Here is a 17,029-nt window from a genome sequence, read left to right as displayed (position 1 = left end):
GCGCTGCTTTGCATGAGGGTAAGCAATGCTAACCTCTGGTTACATATGCTTACAGAGAGTTGGCTTCAATTTTGCTATACCTGTGTGTGCATTGCTTACCCCCACAGAAACGGCCTTAAACCTGCTTACTAGTGCTTAAGAGTGCTTACTACCTCTTACTACCACTTACTAGTGCTTAAGAGTGCTTACTACCGCTTACTAGTCCTTAACAGTGCTTACTACCTCTTACTACCACATACTATGGTTCTTAGGGAGGTGGGAAATTTGAATACATGTATCGAGTTATCATTAATTACACAGTTTACCTTCCATTTGTATCTGTGATACTGTATGGGTCACGTGATTATCTGTGGACTTTGCAACATTATCACACTGACTCCTCACATCTACATTAAATGCAGTATTGCAGTTCAGAAATATATGTTATTTATTAGGTTATACAATAAAAATATTTATCATAGAAAGTGATTTGGAAGGGAAAATGGAATGTACTGCAGGGGGACTCGGACCGGGTGTGACTGCTTGTAAGGCGAATGCTCTGCCCACTACACTATTGTTGTACTGCTTCATTTGCATATATCTTGCTTTTTATCCTCTTTCTGCTATTTAACCTGTATTAACCATAGCTAAGCGATGGGCAAACCTGTGCACCTATGGTTAAACTTCGTCCATTTTATTAAAAAAAAAATCCTTTTTATTTTTCTTCTTCAGTATTGCTTTTATACATGTGGGGGGATTTCGCTGGGGATATACATACATCTATGAGCAGTCTCCCTCATTGTTTACTATCATTCTGCAGTCCTTCATTGCAGGGGCATGTATATTGTGAGAGCTCTGCTCTCAGACATGCCCCCTGCACTCGTCCATGCTCCCTGTAGGATTAGGAGCTCAGGCAGCACGCCTTCATTAATATGCATGGCACGCTGCTGTGCTGTGCCTAAGTGGCCACTTCTGTGCAGGACTAGACAAGTCCTACATGGAAGATTAGTAAATCTGGGAGAAAAAATTATGCATAAACTATTGGAGAAAGAGCAAAGAAAAAAAAAAACACAACAGAAAACAAGTATACAGTATGTGTGAGCAGTAAAAATGCAAGTTTGGACAGGTATGAGGTTTGGGACTCTGTCATAACACCTCTGGGTGTCAAAGCAAAAGAGGTAAGAACATTTATTTTAATTAATAAAGAGACTTTTGTGACTTGATATTTGAGACTGGGCAGGCCATGTAAAATTTATGGGTGCATATGAGCAAAAGAAAAATATTTATCCATGGTTAGAATATGTGGTGCAAGGTATTTACAGACATGCAAACTGAAGTTGAAACAAAATAACTGAAAGAATATTTGTTAGCTATTTGTAAAGAAGTAATGGACACTACAAAAATATGTGATGAAAGAGAACTATGGACTGGGGTGGGAATGTGGAGTAATACTGAAAATGATAATGTTATGCATGCGCTTAGTATTATTAATGTTCAAGGTAATAGGGGTTTTGTGAAATACAGGGGTCTACCAGAGACTTGTTATTTTTTTGGAAATAAATGATCATTTAATCATGAATGTGATAAAAAAAAGATGTTATTTATGTGGTAAAACAGGGCATAATGCAAAAAATGTGGCAATACTGGTCATTCATGTTTAGAATGTGAAATGAATGTGCGAGAAAATGAAGTTATACAGGAGAAAGAGACAGAAAATGTACAAAAAGATGTGATTGATAAAGAGCTTATACATGAAGTTAAAGAAAGTAACAATAAAAAAGAAACAGAGGAGACAAGTGAAGAAGAAGCTGATTGGCACACAGTAAGAAATAAAAATAATTTGATTGGGAAAAGAGTTGAAAGGAAAAGAAAATTAAAAATATAATGCTTAGAAAAAATAAAAAAAGAAAAAGATAAACATTTTATTATACTAACTGTTCTTAAAAGCTGAAACTATTAGCTTTAAATGTGAACGGTATGAAAATATTAAGAGGGGAATAGGAATATTACAATGGTGTGGTGCAGTAGATGCACATATTATTGTTTTAGAAGATTTCAGATTATTAACAGAAGAAGAAAGAACACAAACTGAAAAACTTTAGAATGGTGTGGTAGTTTGGAACATGGGGAAAGAAACATGCTTGGAAATATATATATATATATATATATATATATATATATATATATATATATATATATATATATATATATATATATATTATGTTAAAAAAGCATTAAAATATTAGATGCAACCATAGTAGAATTAGGATGAATTATGGTAATATACTTGTGATGGAAAAATATGTGTACAGAATTGTAGCTTTATATGCATATGTAACAAAAAAAAAGAGCGAACGTATGTTTAAAAATATTCTTGAATATGTTTGTGTAAATATGGACATTATGGTGGTGGGTAATTTTAATTGTAGTTTAAGAAAACATAAGAGCAATTGTGATGTTAAAATGGTTAAAGAAATTATGAGATGTAAGTTAAGTGCATGGGAGAATAAAAACTGGACCTATAAAAATAATGAAATTAGGATAGAAATTGATTATTTTTTAATATCTGATAATTTAAAAGTTATTAAAAAGGAATTCAGTATGTTGGATTTTCCGATCATGTGGCTATATGGGTTAAAGTATACATCAAAATGAAGAATATATAAGAATAGGAAAAGGAATAAGAGAATTAATGAAAAGGAATTTGATTTTAGAAAAAAAACAGAACTTATGGAATTATGGAAAAATAATGTTGATATGAGAAGATTATATGAGAATTGGACTCTTTGGTGGCTTAATTTTAAAGAGAAATATACAAATGTGTTTTCAGAATGTATAAGGAAGAAAAGAAGAAAAGAAAAAGAGAGATATAATATATTAAGTCAAGAAACATTTAGAGAACAAAAATTCCTTTTATGAAAAGAAAGAGAACTATATAAAAATGAATCAAATTAAAATTAACTTGTTATATAAACAAAAATATTGTTTACAAGGAAAGAAAGAAGAGGTAGCACCATATTTAAGTAAAATGATAAAAGAAGGAAAATAAGACAATTAAAAATAAAAAAGGTAAGCAAAGAAGATAGCAAGAAGGACTATAAGAAATAAGTAAATAATATGTATTGGAATTATTTGTTAAAAGAGAAGAAAATATAGACCAAATTTATAAAGGTGAAAAATTAAATAATGAAGATATAATGAGTATTTAGAATAAAAAATAACAATGAAAGAATTAAATGAAATTCTAAAATATATTAACATGAATTCTGCAACAGGACTGGATGGAATTGAATATTGTATGTAAAAAGAAATGAAAGACTGGAAAAAACTAATTTTTATAGACGTTATGAATGAATGGTCAGAAACTGGAATTAAAGAGATATGTACAGGAGTTATGAAATGTATATTTAAACAATGAACTAAAGAGGAGATAAAAACTGGAGGCCTATGACATTGAATAATATGGATTATAACATTTTTATGTGAATAATAAAAGGTTACAAAAAATATGCCCAAAATGTATTTGGCAGAAAAGGAAAAGGAAGTCAAGAGTTATTGTGGATAATAAGAGAAATAGTTGATAATATCATAAATAAAAATGTAGAAGTGACGGTTATGATATGGGGATATAAGTAAAGCCTATGACAATATTCAGTATATATCATTATGGGGAATTTTGCAGGCATATAATATAAGCAAAAAACATTACAAGTAATACAATCTGTTTATGAAAGGAACTATGTGAAACTAAATTTAAATGGCTGGATTGGGGAAGAAATTAAAATTAGAATGTGGAATAAGGCAGGTCTGCCCAGCTAGTAGTGTAATTCTCATTAGTTATGAATGTACCAGTGAAAGAAATTAATAAAATGTGAAGTAGAGGTGGATACAAAATGATGAAGTACAGTTGTCAATAATGAATAGTTATGAGGATGATATTGTATTAATTGTTAAAAAATAAGGTTTGGTTGGAAAAGTAAATGAAAAATTAAGAAGAAATTTAAAAAATGGTTTAAGTATAAATAAAGAGAAAAATAAAGGATTTGGTTTTGAAGGTATGATAGGAGGTATTGAGTTCAATGAAAAATATATAGATATATTGGGAATAATTTTTGGAAGGAATGACTACAGACAACAACAATGGGATAATGTACTCAAAGAAGTAAAGGATATGACTAATTTTTGGAAATCATATAGATTTTCATATAGAAAAAAGCACACTTATTGAACACCACGGTAATAGGAAAAATGCTTATGTTGCTAACATCTATATGATTACTATTAAGTATGAAAAAAACTAATGATTATAATTTCTTTTATATGGGGCTCCAGTCAAGAGAGGGATTCTATATATGAAAGAAGAGCATGTAGGCTTGGGTTTAATAAATAGTACATGCACCATCTTTAATTTTATATAAGGTATTAAAAGGAAGTATGAAGGAAAATAAAACTTGATAGAAATTATACTGTATTATAAATACAAAGAAACGTGAGAAGGAATGAAAGTTTAAAAAAAGTAAAAGTATTGTGAATAAAGAAATGAAAGAGTAACAAAACAAAATTGTGTTATGGAAAATAAAACATAATATATGTGAAAAAATAGAAAGGAATGGTGTTTAAGTATTATGAAAGCATTTTATTACATTGCTCCATGGAAATATTTAGAAATAGAAAAGAAAAAAGCCATAATGATCAGATATAATAGCTATAAAAATATTAAAGAATGTAATGATTTTATGGAGATTGTCTATTAGAAAATTGTCAGTTAAGACAAATAAGCCATACAAAAAAAGGAAATCAGAATAGGTAATAAATGTGGAGAATTTGAGACTGCTGAGCATATGTTTTTGAAATGTGAAAGAGTTAATAATTTTTGGAAAGAAATATGTAAACATAAAAGGGTGAAAAGTTTGTTAAATCTGAGCATGTAAATATGGACATAGTATTTTGTTATTATGGTGCATGAAAACAGGGAAAAGTGAAGAAAATGGACAGAATAATATTTTATGTTTCATGGACTATATGGAACAAGAGACTAAATGAAATGAAATACAATAGAAAATGAACTTTGACAAAGATTTTGGAGAAAATAATGATTTGGTTGTGGATAAAGGAGTGGGGAGGGAATGTTTAAATTGATGTTTACAATGCATGGGGATATGTAAATAGATGTAAATAACAAATATTTAAATAATATGTAATCAATAAAAAAATTACTTTTGGTAATCAGAGGAAGAGTTTATCTGTTACACATCCTGACTTCCTGTTTCCTGTTTAGGCATAGAGGCAGCCAGGAGAAACAGGGAGAAAACATGGCTGATTCAGTTTTTCCTGAAACTGGAGTGAAAGTTGCTGAACATCCAGTTGAAATGGTGGAATCACTACCAGAAGTTTTTTGTGATGATGTGGGTACAGAAAAAACAGTGACATTAGAAGAAAATGAGATTGTAGCTAAAACAGAGATGGATTCAGAGGAAAACTTTCAGAGGAGATTGAAGGAGAGACATTTACTTCTGAAAAATGCATAATTACAACCCTCCAATTGGGGGGGGGGGTGTGGGATGATTATTTGGAAGAAATGGTAAACCAAAGTAATCCAGAAAATGGAGCAGCAATTTTATAGAGTAACATCATGCAAAAAATAGAAGAAAAAGGAGATGACTAGACTGTGTCAGAGAAAGTTCCAGAGACAAAAAACATACGCACAAACTGTTGGAGAAAGAACAAAGAAGAAATAAAAGAAAACAAAAAAAAAAGAAATATACAGTACATGTGAGCACTAAAAAAGAAGAAAGTTTGGACAGGTATGATGTTTGTGCTCTGTCATAGCACCTCTGGATGTCAAAGCAAAAGAGGTAAGAACATTTATTTTAACTAATAAAGATACTTTTGTGTAACTTGATATTTGAGACTGGGCTGGCCATGGAATTTTTTTAGGGGTGCATATGAACAAAAGAAAAATATTTACCCATGGTCAGAATATGTGGTGCAAGCATTTTATAGACAAAAAAAAAAGAATAATGATCCAGTTTAGAACTGAAGTTGAAGCAAAAGAACTGAAAGAACATTTGTTAACTATATGTAAAGAAGTAGTGGACAATACAAAAATATATGATCAAAGAGGACTATGGACTTGGGGATGAGAATATGGAGTAATACTGAAAATGGAAAATTATAATGTTGTGCATGTACCTAGTATTATTAATATTCATGGTAATAGGGGTTTTGTGAAATACAGGGGTCAACCAAAGACTTGTTATTTTGGGGGGAAATGATAATTTAATCAATGAATGTGAAAAAATATGTTATTTATGTGGTAAAATGGCATAATGCAAACAAATGTGATTTGAACTGCAAAAATATGGCAATACTGGTCATTCATGGCTAGAATGTGAAATGAATGTATGAATGTGCAAGAAAATAAAAATAAAAATGAAGTTATACAGGAGAAAGAGATAGAAGAATGTGTCATACAAGAAAATGTGCAAAAGGATGTAACTAATAAAGAGTTTGTACATGAAGTTGAAGAAAGAAACAAGGAAAAAGAAACAGAGTAGACAAGTGATTAAGAAGCAGGCTGGTGTACAGTAACAAATAAAAATAATTTGATAGGGAAACAAGTTTAAGAAAAAAAAAAGAAAATTCAAAAATATGCTTGGAGAAAAGATAGGAAAGAGATAACTTTATTATACTAACTGTTCTTAAAAGCTGAAAATATTAGCTTTAAATGTAACTGTTCTTAAAAGCTGAAATATTAGCTTTAAATGTGAACAGTATGAACAATCTTAAGAGGAAAATAGGTGTATTACAATGGTGTGCTGTAGTAGATGCACACTTTATTTTTTTAGAAGATATCAGATTATTAACAGAGGAAGAAAGAACACAAACTGAAAAACTTTGAAATGGTGTGGTAGTTTGAAACATGGGGAAAGAAAGATGCTCAGCCATATGTTTACAAATAATCTCCATAATGCTACAACTCTAGCCACCCTTATACAGTATGCAGACAACTCCACTGTCATATGTTCTGCCCCCAACTCTACCAGAACTACAGAACATAACCCAAACATCATTCAGTGCTTTTAAATCATGGTTGGCAGATGCCCAATTAATCTTGAACCCAAATAAAACTAAACTCATGCTCTTCCACTCCACTAAATTCAAAACCCAATCCACTTACTTCAACATCACATCCCATAATAAGACTTTGATTGAACCAGTACCATCCACACAACTTCTCAGTGTTGTTATTGATCAAAAGCTGAAGTTTGACTTACACATTGCCCAGACTGTACAAAAAGTACATCAGAAAATAGATACCTTGTACAGATACAAAAACTACCTAACCACAAACTCCAGAATAACCACAGCCAGAATTCATCTTCTGTCAACTTTACTGTACACCTCACCCATCCTTACCAACCTCTCCAAATCAGAACTAAGCAAGCTAGATGCCTGCTATAATAGGATAGCTAAATTTTCCACTAGCTGTCCTCCTAGAACCCATCACTTTAAGTCCCTAAGACAACTATCTTGGTTAGAACTACCCCACCAACTCATTCTCACACAACTCTCTACTGCCCACCAAATGTACTATAAACCTGATAAAACACCAGCACTACACAGCCTTTTCAATCCTCATATAAGTACCCATCCAATAAGATCCATTAATAAAGCTTGAATTGAAGTAACCAGGAGTAAAATAGCTCAGGTGACTCTCTATACTCCTACTACATTGCTAAACTGTGGAATTCCTTACCACTTGAAATTAGAACTATAACTAGAAACCACGAAAGTTGCTGCAAAGTACGCTACGTGCTCAACGAAACTTCAAAGTAGCCAAATGGATAATTCCACTTTTTATTAGAACATAAACACAGAATAAACGCTCTTCAAAACAATGACAGCAATACGCATTTTCATCTCACTATGTGAGACTTCATCAGATGTAAGGAAGTTGTGCAAAGAAAAACATTTAAATACCCTATTACCCTTCCAATTAAGAAAAGGTACCAATAACATTTGTTCTCCACTTTTTAAAAAAAACCTATCAGCTTAACTTACTCATGAATATTCATAAGTGTTACATCCATTATTCAGAATCACCTCCGTATACATTGAACTCCGTTCTAAAGACGGACATCCAAAAGTACTCTATTATTTATGTTGAACCTTAATAAAAACACTTGAGGTGTTCTTAAAAGCATGTGAAAAATATAAGCATAGGTTAAATTCAATACATACACAATGTATCAGATCAAAAGACATATTAAAAACGCATCAAAAATATTTAAAAAATATGTAAACTACATTGTCTATCTAAATGTGCAAAATTTGATGTGCAGAATTGAACTCCGTTCTGAAGACGGACGTCCATGTGTACTCTATTATTTATGTAGAACCTTCATACAAAACACTTGAAATGCTCTAAAAGCATGAAAACATTATTATAAATGTAAGTGAAATTCAATACATATACAATATACAAGATCAAAACACATGAATAAAAACGCATCAAAAATATTAAAAAATATATATAAACTCCAGAATAACCACAGCCAGAATTCATCTTCTGTCAACTTTACTGTACACCTCACCCATCCTTACCAACCTCTCCAAATCAGAACTAAGCAAGCTAGATGCCTGCTATAATAGGATAGCTAAATTTTCCACTAGCTGTCCTCCTAGAACCCATCACTTTAAGTCCCTAAGACAACTATCTTGGTTAGAACTGCCCCACCAACTCATTCTCACACAACTCTCTACTGCCCACCAAATGTACTATAAACCTGATAAAACACCAGCACTACACAGCCTTTTCAATCCTCATATAAGTACCCATCCAATAAGATCCATTAATAAAGCTCAAATTGAAGTAACCAGGAGTAAAATAGCTCAGGTGACTCTCTATACTCCTACTACATTGCTAAACTGTGGAATTCCTTACCACTTGAAATTAGAACTATAACTAGCTTAAAAATTTTCAAGCATCACATTAAAGCCCACCTGACCAATTCCTGGACTTGTACATGTACTGGGCATGGGTAGCCCAAACCATGGATCTAGCTGATTTTAAAATTGTAATTGCATATGTAATGAGCATTGAATTTAAATCATATGACTACCTTATGTTTTTCTTCCCTTCTCACTGCTACTATCTATCAGATTTTAAGTCTTCAGTTTGCTATGCTACCTGTATATAAGACTAAGTATCGTAATTGCACTCTTATTGTATACAATGTCACTACCTGCTACTACTGTAAGAACTGTCTTCTAGAAGCATTCTTATGCAAGATTATTGGTCTTGTCTCCCACTTGACCAATTTATTTTGTTCTGGTCTTTTTACCATTATGAATGTCTGTTACTATTTATTTCTTTATTGTATTATACAATTTTCCTTCTACTAGCAAAATAGTTTACTAACAATGGAGCTTTTCTCCTCGGGCCTCCGCTGAAAAAGGGTTTTATGCCCAGTCAGACTCTCCTGGTAAATAAATGTAAAATAAATAAATAAAATAAATGTCAAGAAAGTATTAAAATATTAGATATAGCCATAGTGGAACTAGGATGAAGTATGGTAATAGACGAGATAGAAAACTGTGTTTATAGAATTATAGCTTTATATGCATATGTAACAAAAAAAAGAAATGATGTTTAATATATATTCTTGAATATATTTGTGCAAATATAGATATTATAGTGGGTGATTTTAATTATAATTTAAGAAAAAATAAGAGCAATTGTGATGTTAAAATGGTTAAACAAATTAAGAGAAGTGGAAAGTGAAGTTGATTATTTTTTAATATCCGATAGTTTAAAGCTAAAGAAAAAGGAATGAAGTATGCTTGATTTTGGGATCATGTGGCTATATGGGTTAAAGTACAGGAGAATTAAGAATATGTAAAAATAGGAAAAGGAATGAAGATAATTAATGAAAAGGAATTAGATTTAGAAGGGAGAAATAACTTATGGAATTATGGAAAAATTATATGAATATCAAAATGTTTTATGAGAACTGGACTGTTTGGTTGCATTAATTTTAAAGAGAAATAGAAAAACGTTCTAATAGAATGTATAAGGAAGAAATAAAGAAAAGAAAAAGAGCTATAAGATATTAAGTCAAGGAACATTCAGAGACTTATTGCAGAAGAAAAAAATCCTTTTATGAAAAAGAAAGAGCAATATATAAAATGAATCAAATTAAAATGAACAACTTGTTATATAAACAAAACTATTGCTTACAAGGAAAGAAAGAAGTTGTAGTACCATATCTGAGTAAAATAATAAAAGAAGGAAAAAATAAGAGGATTAAAAAATAAGGAAGGTAAGCAAATAAGGCAGCCAGACCGAAAATGAAAAAATAATTAATGAATATATATTGGAATTATTTGTTAAAAGAGAATAAAACATAGAACAGATTTATAAAGGTGGAAAATTAAATAATGAAGATAATGAGTATTTAGAACAGAAAATAACTATAAAAGAATTGAATGAAACTCTAAAAGATATTAACATGAATTCTGCAACAGGAGTGGATGGAACTGAATATGATATGTATAAAGAAATGAAGTTATGAATGAATGGTTAGAAACTGGAATGCACAAAGGTGAGCCATCTGCAGACCCTGGAAAGTACAGACCCATAAGTCTCACTAGTCTTATATGTAAAGCCATGGAAAGAATTATCATGAAAGTGATCAATAGAGATATAGTAAACCTCCAGACACTGGACCCAACCCAGTTTGGTTTTGTCAAGGGCGGATCATGCCTACTCAACCTGGTGGACTTCTTTGAGTAGGTCACCAAAGCAATGGATGAGAGCAAAATCATTCACACTGCCTACCTTGACCTGGCCAAGGCATTTGACACAATACCCCATGCAATCATTGTTGACAAACTCAGGAGGTTAGGTACAAACTCGTATGTCACCCAGTGGATAGCTAACTGGCTCACAGACAGGACCCAGGAAGTTAGAACTGGGGAGTCCACCTCTACAAAGAGGCCAGTCACAAGTGGAGTCCCTCAGGGATCAGTCCTGGTACCAATTCTTTTTGGCATTTACTTCTCAGAAGTCAAGGCCAATATCAGTGTTCTCTGTCAGAGTAAATTTGTGGATAATTGCAAATTAGGAGCGGTCATTGAATCTCACACTAACAACAATGTTCTCTGGCAGGGGCTGACACAGACAAACAACTGGTGTCAGACCCATGGACCAATACTAAATACCAAGAAATGCATTATAGTATCCTTTGGGAAGTCATCCATCCCTGGTAACATATTGACAACTCACCCCTTAGACCTGACCCAGTAATCAGGGATTTAGGGACATACATACATAGTAATCTAGCCTTTGACCATAATCTCTCTACAGTGGTAAGGAAATCATTATTTGTTGTTCAACTTATAAACAAAGGTATGACATCTAAGTCCAAGGAAGTCATTGTTCCACTGTATTTGGCATTCATTAGGCCTATCATTGAGTACAATGCCCTATTTGGTATGTACCTAGCCAGAAATATCCAGCAATTGGAATGTTCACAGAAGTTCCTCACTAAAAGAATACAGGGCATAAGTAAAATGTCCTATGCAGACCACCTCAATGCCCTATCTCTGTATTCTGTCTCCTACAGGCTTTTGAGGGGAGATCTATGCCTGGAATACAGGGCATTGTCAGACCACACTCTGAGGGACCTCCTGCATATCCACAAAACATACAGCATGAGAATTATCCATTCTAAAAATTTACCCATTGCCTGTGATATAAAGAGGACCCACTGGAGAGATAGGTATGTATTCCAGAGACTACTGCATCTATGGAATAGGCTCCCCATCCACGTGAAGCAGAGTTCCTCCCTAACCCAATTCAAGTGCAAGTTGGACAATGGGATGCAAAGCCAGAAATTCATCCTTGGTTTGGCATGTCTATCTTTAATGGACACAAGTAACCTACAAATGTTTCATCTCCCAGGCCCATGCTTGCACTTATCAAGGGTATCAAAACTTGTCAAAGATTTGGGATGCATGTTTAGGCTTAAAAAGGCCCTCGTAGACATTAGCTTAGGAAAAACCTATGAACCTTAGAGAAAGAGATATGTACAGGAATTATACAATTTATATTTAAAAAAGGAAATAAAGACAAGATAAAAAAATTGGAGACCTATAACAGTGAATAGTATGGGTTATAACATTTTCAAGAGAATAATAACAAAAAGGTTACAAAAAGTGGATAGAATATATGACTAAAATGTATTTGGAAGAAAAGGAAAATGTAGTCAAGAGTTACTATGGATAATAGGATAATAAGAGAAATAATTGTAGAAGTGAAGGTTATAATGGGGTATATAAGTAAAGCTTATGATAATATTCAACATAAAGCATAATGGGGAATTTTGCAGGCATATAATGCAAGCAAAAGAATATTAGAAGTAATAAAATCAGTTTATGAAAGAAACTATGTGAAGCTAAATGTAAATGGCTGGAATGGGGAAGAAATAGAAATAGAATTTGGAATAAAGCTGGGCTGCCCAGTTGGTAGTATAATTTTCTATTAGTTATAAATGTAATAGTGAAGAAAATTAATAAAATGTCAAGTAATGGTGGATGCAAAATGACGAAGGAAGTACAATTGTCAATAATGTATAATTATGAGGATGGTATTGTATTCATTGCTAAAAATAAAGTATGGATGGAAGAAGTAAATTAAATATGTAGCATGAATTAAAAAATGTTTTAAGTATAAATAAAGAGAAAAGTAAAATATTTGGTTTTGAAGGTATGATAGGAGGTATTGAGTTGAATGAAAAATAGATATATTAGGAATAATATTTGAATGGAATGAATGTAGACAACAACAACAATGGAATAATGTACTCAAAGAAGTAAAGGATATGACTATTTATGGAAATCATGTAGATTTTCACATAGAAAAAAAACACACTTGTTGAACACCATGATAACAGGAAAAATGCTTATGTTGCTAGCATCTATATGATTCCTATTAAGTATGAAAAGGACCTAATGATGATTATATTTTCTTTTATATAGGGCTGTATACTGAATCCAGTCAATAGATTTTTCTCTACATGAAGGATTGGATTTAATAAACCCAATAGTACATGCAGCATCTTTAATTTTATATAAGGTACTAAAAGGAAGTATGAAGGAAAATAAAAACTTGATAGAGATGATACTATATTATAAATACAAAGAACTATGGGAAGGAATGCAAGTTAAAAACAATTAAAAGCAATGTGAATGAAGAAATGAAAGAGTAACAAAACAAAATTGTGTTTTGTAAAATAAAGAATATATTTGAAAAAATAGAAAGGAATGGTACTTAAATATTATGAAAGTATTTTATAGTATTGATCTATGGAAAGATTAGAAATAGATAAGAAAAAAGCTATAATGATGATGTAATAACTATAAAAAGATTAAAGAATGTAATGACTCAGAAAATTACCAGTTAAGGCAAATATGCCATACAAGAAAAAGGAAGATAGAATATGTTATGAATGTGGAGAGTTTAAGACTTCTGAGCATGTGTTTTTGAAAAGTGAAAGAGTTAATCATTTGTGGAAAGAAATATGTAAACATAATAGGGTGAAAAGTTTTTTTAAAATTTGAGCAAATAAATATGGACATAATAGAATTTGGCTATCATGGTGCACAAAAACAGGAATAAGTGAAGAAAATGGACAGAATAATATTTTATGTTTCATGGACTATATGGAATGAGGCGGCCACGGTGGTGCAGAGGTTAGCGTTGCTGTCTCACAGCAAGAGGTTTTCTGGTTCGATTCTCAGCTGGGGTGCCTTCTGTGCGGTGTCTGCATGTCCTCCCTGTGGTCGTGTGGGTTTCCTCTGGGTACTCCGTTTTCCTCCCACATCACAAAGACATGCAGTAGGTGGATTGGACACTCTAAATTGGCCCTAGGTGTGCATGTGTGTGCTTTCTGTGGAAGGTTGGGCGCCAGGCTGGCAACTCGACACTGTAAAACTCCACTGCCAAACTCCACTGCCAATCATGAGTGGACAGGTGATCCGCTGTGGCAACCCCTAACCGGGAAAAGCCGAAAGAAGAAGAAGAAGATGGACTATATGGAACGAGAGACTAAATGAAATCAAATACAATGGAAATGGACTTTGACAAAGATTCTGGAGAAAATAATGTTTTGGTTGTGGCTAAAACAGTGGGGATGCTTAAACTGAAGTTTATAATGTATGGAGATTTGTAAATAGATGCAAATAATGTAAATATATAAATAATATGTAATGTATACATCAATAAAAAAACTTATTCTTTGGAGTTACTAGATGGTGCTGGAGGACTTAAGGGAAGTAGGACATGGAGGAGGACAGACATGCTATGGAGAGTTTGAAGGTGGAAAATGAAAATTTGGAGAAAAAAATGTAAATGAAGATTCCTGAGTGGTGGATGTTATAAATAAGCAGCATTTAGCTGTCTTCATGGAAAGGGAAGTAAGTAGTTCTGTCAAAGTGGTGCAGATAACAGAAATGGTGTCAGGATGGCTTGCAGATGGTGTTCTATTAAATATAATTGAGCAGGATGATCCAGGTGACAGTTCTGTTGTTTCATGGGATGAAATGGCAGATAACTTTTTTGGAAGTGCTGAGGATGGTAATGTGGAAAAGGAACCAGGTCATGTGGCAGCAGAGAATGCAGCAGTTAAAACCTTATGAAGCAGTGATAGAAAGCAAGAGGAAAGTAGTAACAAAATGAGAAGGTGTCTGGTTTTGTGGAAGCAGATAATACAGTTAATAAAACTTATGCAGCAGTGACAGCAGGTGAAAAAAGGATGGTAGCAACAAACATTAACTAAAACTGTTTTAAGAAGAAGAGAAAAACAGCTGTGTGAAGATGTGCAAGAAATGACAGTGTAATAGACAAATATGTATGGGACAATTGATAACTGTTCTGGGTTTTAAAGCTCAAGAAATTTGGTCTTTCTTACATGTTAGGACAGAAACTTTTTCTGACTCAACATTTGAAATGGATGGACTCGTGATAAATCTTTTTGATTTGCGGAATAAATAAAAGGACATTTATCCATAAACAATTATTTGTTTTCTAGTAGTAACTTAAATGTTAAAAAATTTAACTTTGCAGTTTAGAACTGATGAATTGGAAGAAGGCAATGTTAAAAAAGCATGCAGGGTCTGTTTGAAACCACTGTATTGTGAAAGAGATGAAGAAACTTATTGAATGGAGGGTGGAGGATGGAAGCTGTTTTGAAATGTGGAAAAAATATGGAGAAACACCTGCAAAATGTTATTTTTATGGCTGATCATACATATATGTTGACCAGGTTAAATCATGTTTCTTTTCTGGGTACTTTTCTCATTTAATTAAGGATTGTGACATGTTTGATTAGTGTGGGGAGAAAAGACATATAGCAACATGATTTGTGCCTGAATGTAAGTAGTGTAAAAAGGGGACACTTTGGATGGATTATCAAGAGTAAACAGTAAATAATGAAAAAGAAAGGGGAAGGGAAAAAAAACATGCACGAGGAAGGACAGCTAGAGGCTGCGGAGAGGGTAAACTAGGTGAAGGTGGAACGGTAGAAGAAAACTATATGGGAGGGAAATAAGGAGAGACAGTACATGCAGGGAGATCAGGAGAAGGGATTGATACTAATATTTGTTTGAAGTGCTAGCCAGTCAAAAACCTGATTCAGAGGATCCTGAATTATTTGTACATAAACCCAGGAAAATGTTTTTAACTGGGAAAAAGAGTAAAAAATAAGAAAACAAAAATTTTAAAATATTTCCTCTCAACTTAAAAAGAAGGAAAGCAATCATTTTAGAGTTTGTTCAGTCAATGTGAACAATATTATTAACACTGAAAAAAGGACAGGGATACTAGAATGCTGTGTTAAATGTGATGTGGGTGTTATTCTGTTAGAGGATGTAAGAGTCTGGATAAGTGAAGAAAGTCTGCAAACAGAAAAAAATGTGAGGTGGAAATATAATATGCAACGTAGGAAATTAACATTGTTAAGCACACTGAAGCAGGAACCAAACTGGAAAGTACCACAGCAAACAACTTTATTTAAGCGCTTTCATCAGCCTTAAGCCATTGACTTCATCAGAAACAGTAAGCACATAGCATACGTTGCTTAAATAGTTACCCCATCACATGATCACATTAGCAGTTCCCATAGGCTCATATGGGAATAAATACTTAAAATAATCTATGCAACTATTAAATAAATATGTATCTTGTCTAACACTATTAAAATCAGACACATTAATTACACATCATAATATACAAGCTAAAACAATTTTTGCATGATTAATATAATAATATATATGTATAAATAGATGAATGTATAAATAAATAAATTCCTACTGCCTGTGTATAGATGTGTTTGTGTATTAAAAACATAACTAGATGAAGAACATCAGTAAATAAATAAATTAATATGTTTCAAATATGAAATTCAGACCTTAATTTTAATAAGCTTGCAATAGAAACGGTCTCATTAAGTCCTGGTGAAACTGTAGCATTACACCTGAGCTGCCATAGTAACTCTCTGTATTCCAAAAACATCTCTTTTGGCCCTTCCCTTACGGCCTTATTAACTATTTGCTCCAACCCAGCAAATTTAAAGGAATGTCCACTACATTCAAAAATGTGCTTGGCTAAGGCATTGTTTAAATTGCCTCTGCGTATATCATAGACATGCTGATAAATATGCTTGTTTAAGGCATTCTTTGTTTTCCTATATAGAACTGTCCACATTCCTGACAGATTGCTATATACACCAAACATTTACTGAGACAATTAAGTTTTTCACCATACAACAAATGTAGAACAAATAAAGAAATTCAAACAACTTGTAGTCGAATAAATCCCAAATTATTGTAAAACACTCTAGCGGCTCGGCTACTGCTTAGCCTTCAAGAAGTCTTAATTTTGCTTAAACAGTCCCATGAATCCTTCAAAGCATGCGGTTGTTTATCTAGGACATTTTTGAGGTGAAAATCAACAGATTTTGCCTAGTTGAAGGTCTTAGATGCCTTG

The sequence above is a fragment of the Protopterus annectens genome, chromosome 3.part0, assembly GCF_019279795.1.
Source record: "Protopterus annectens isolate FY-2018-M chromosome 3.part0, PAN1.0, whole genome shotgun sequence".
Taxonomy (NCBI): domain Eukaryota; kingdom Metazoa; phylum Chordata; order Ceratodontiformes; family Protopteridae; genus Protopterus; species Protopterus annectens.
This window is presented reverse-complemented; position numbering follows the sequence as displayed.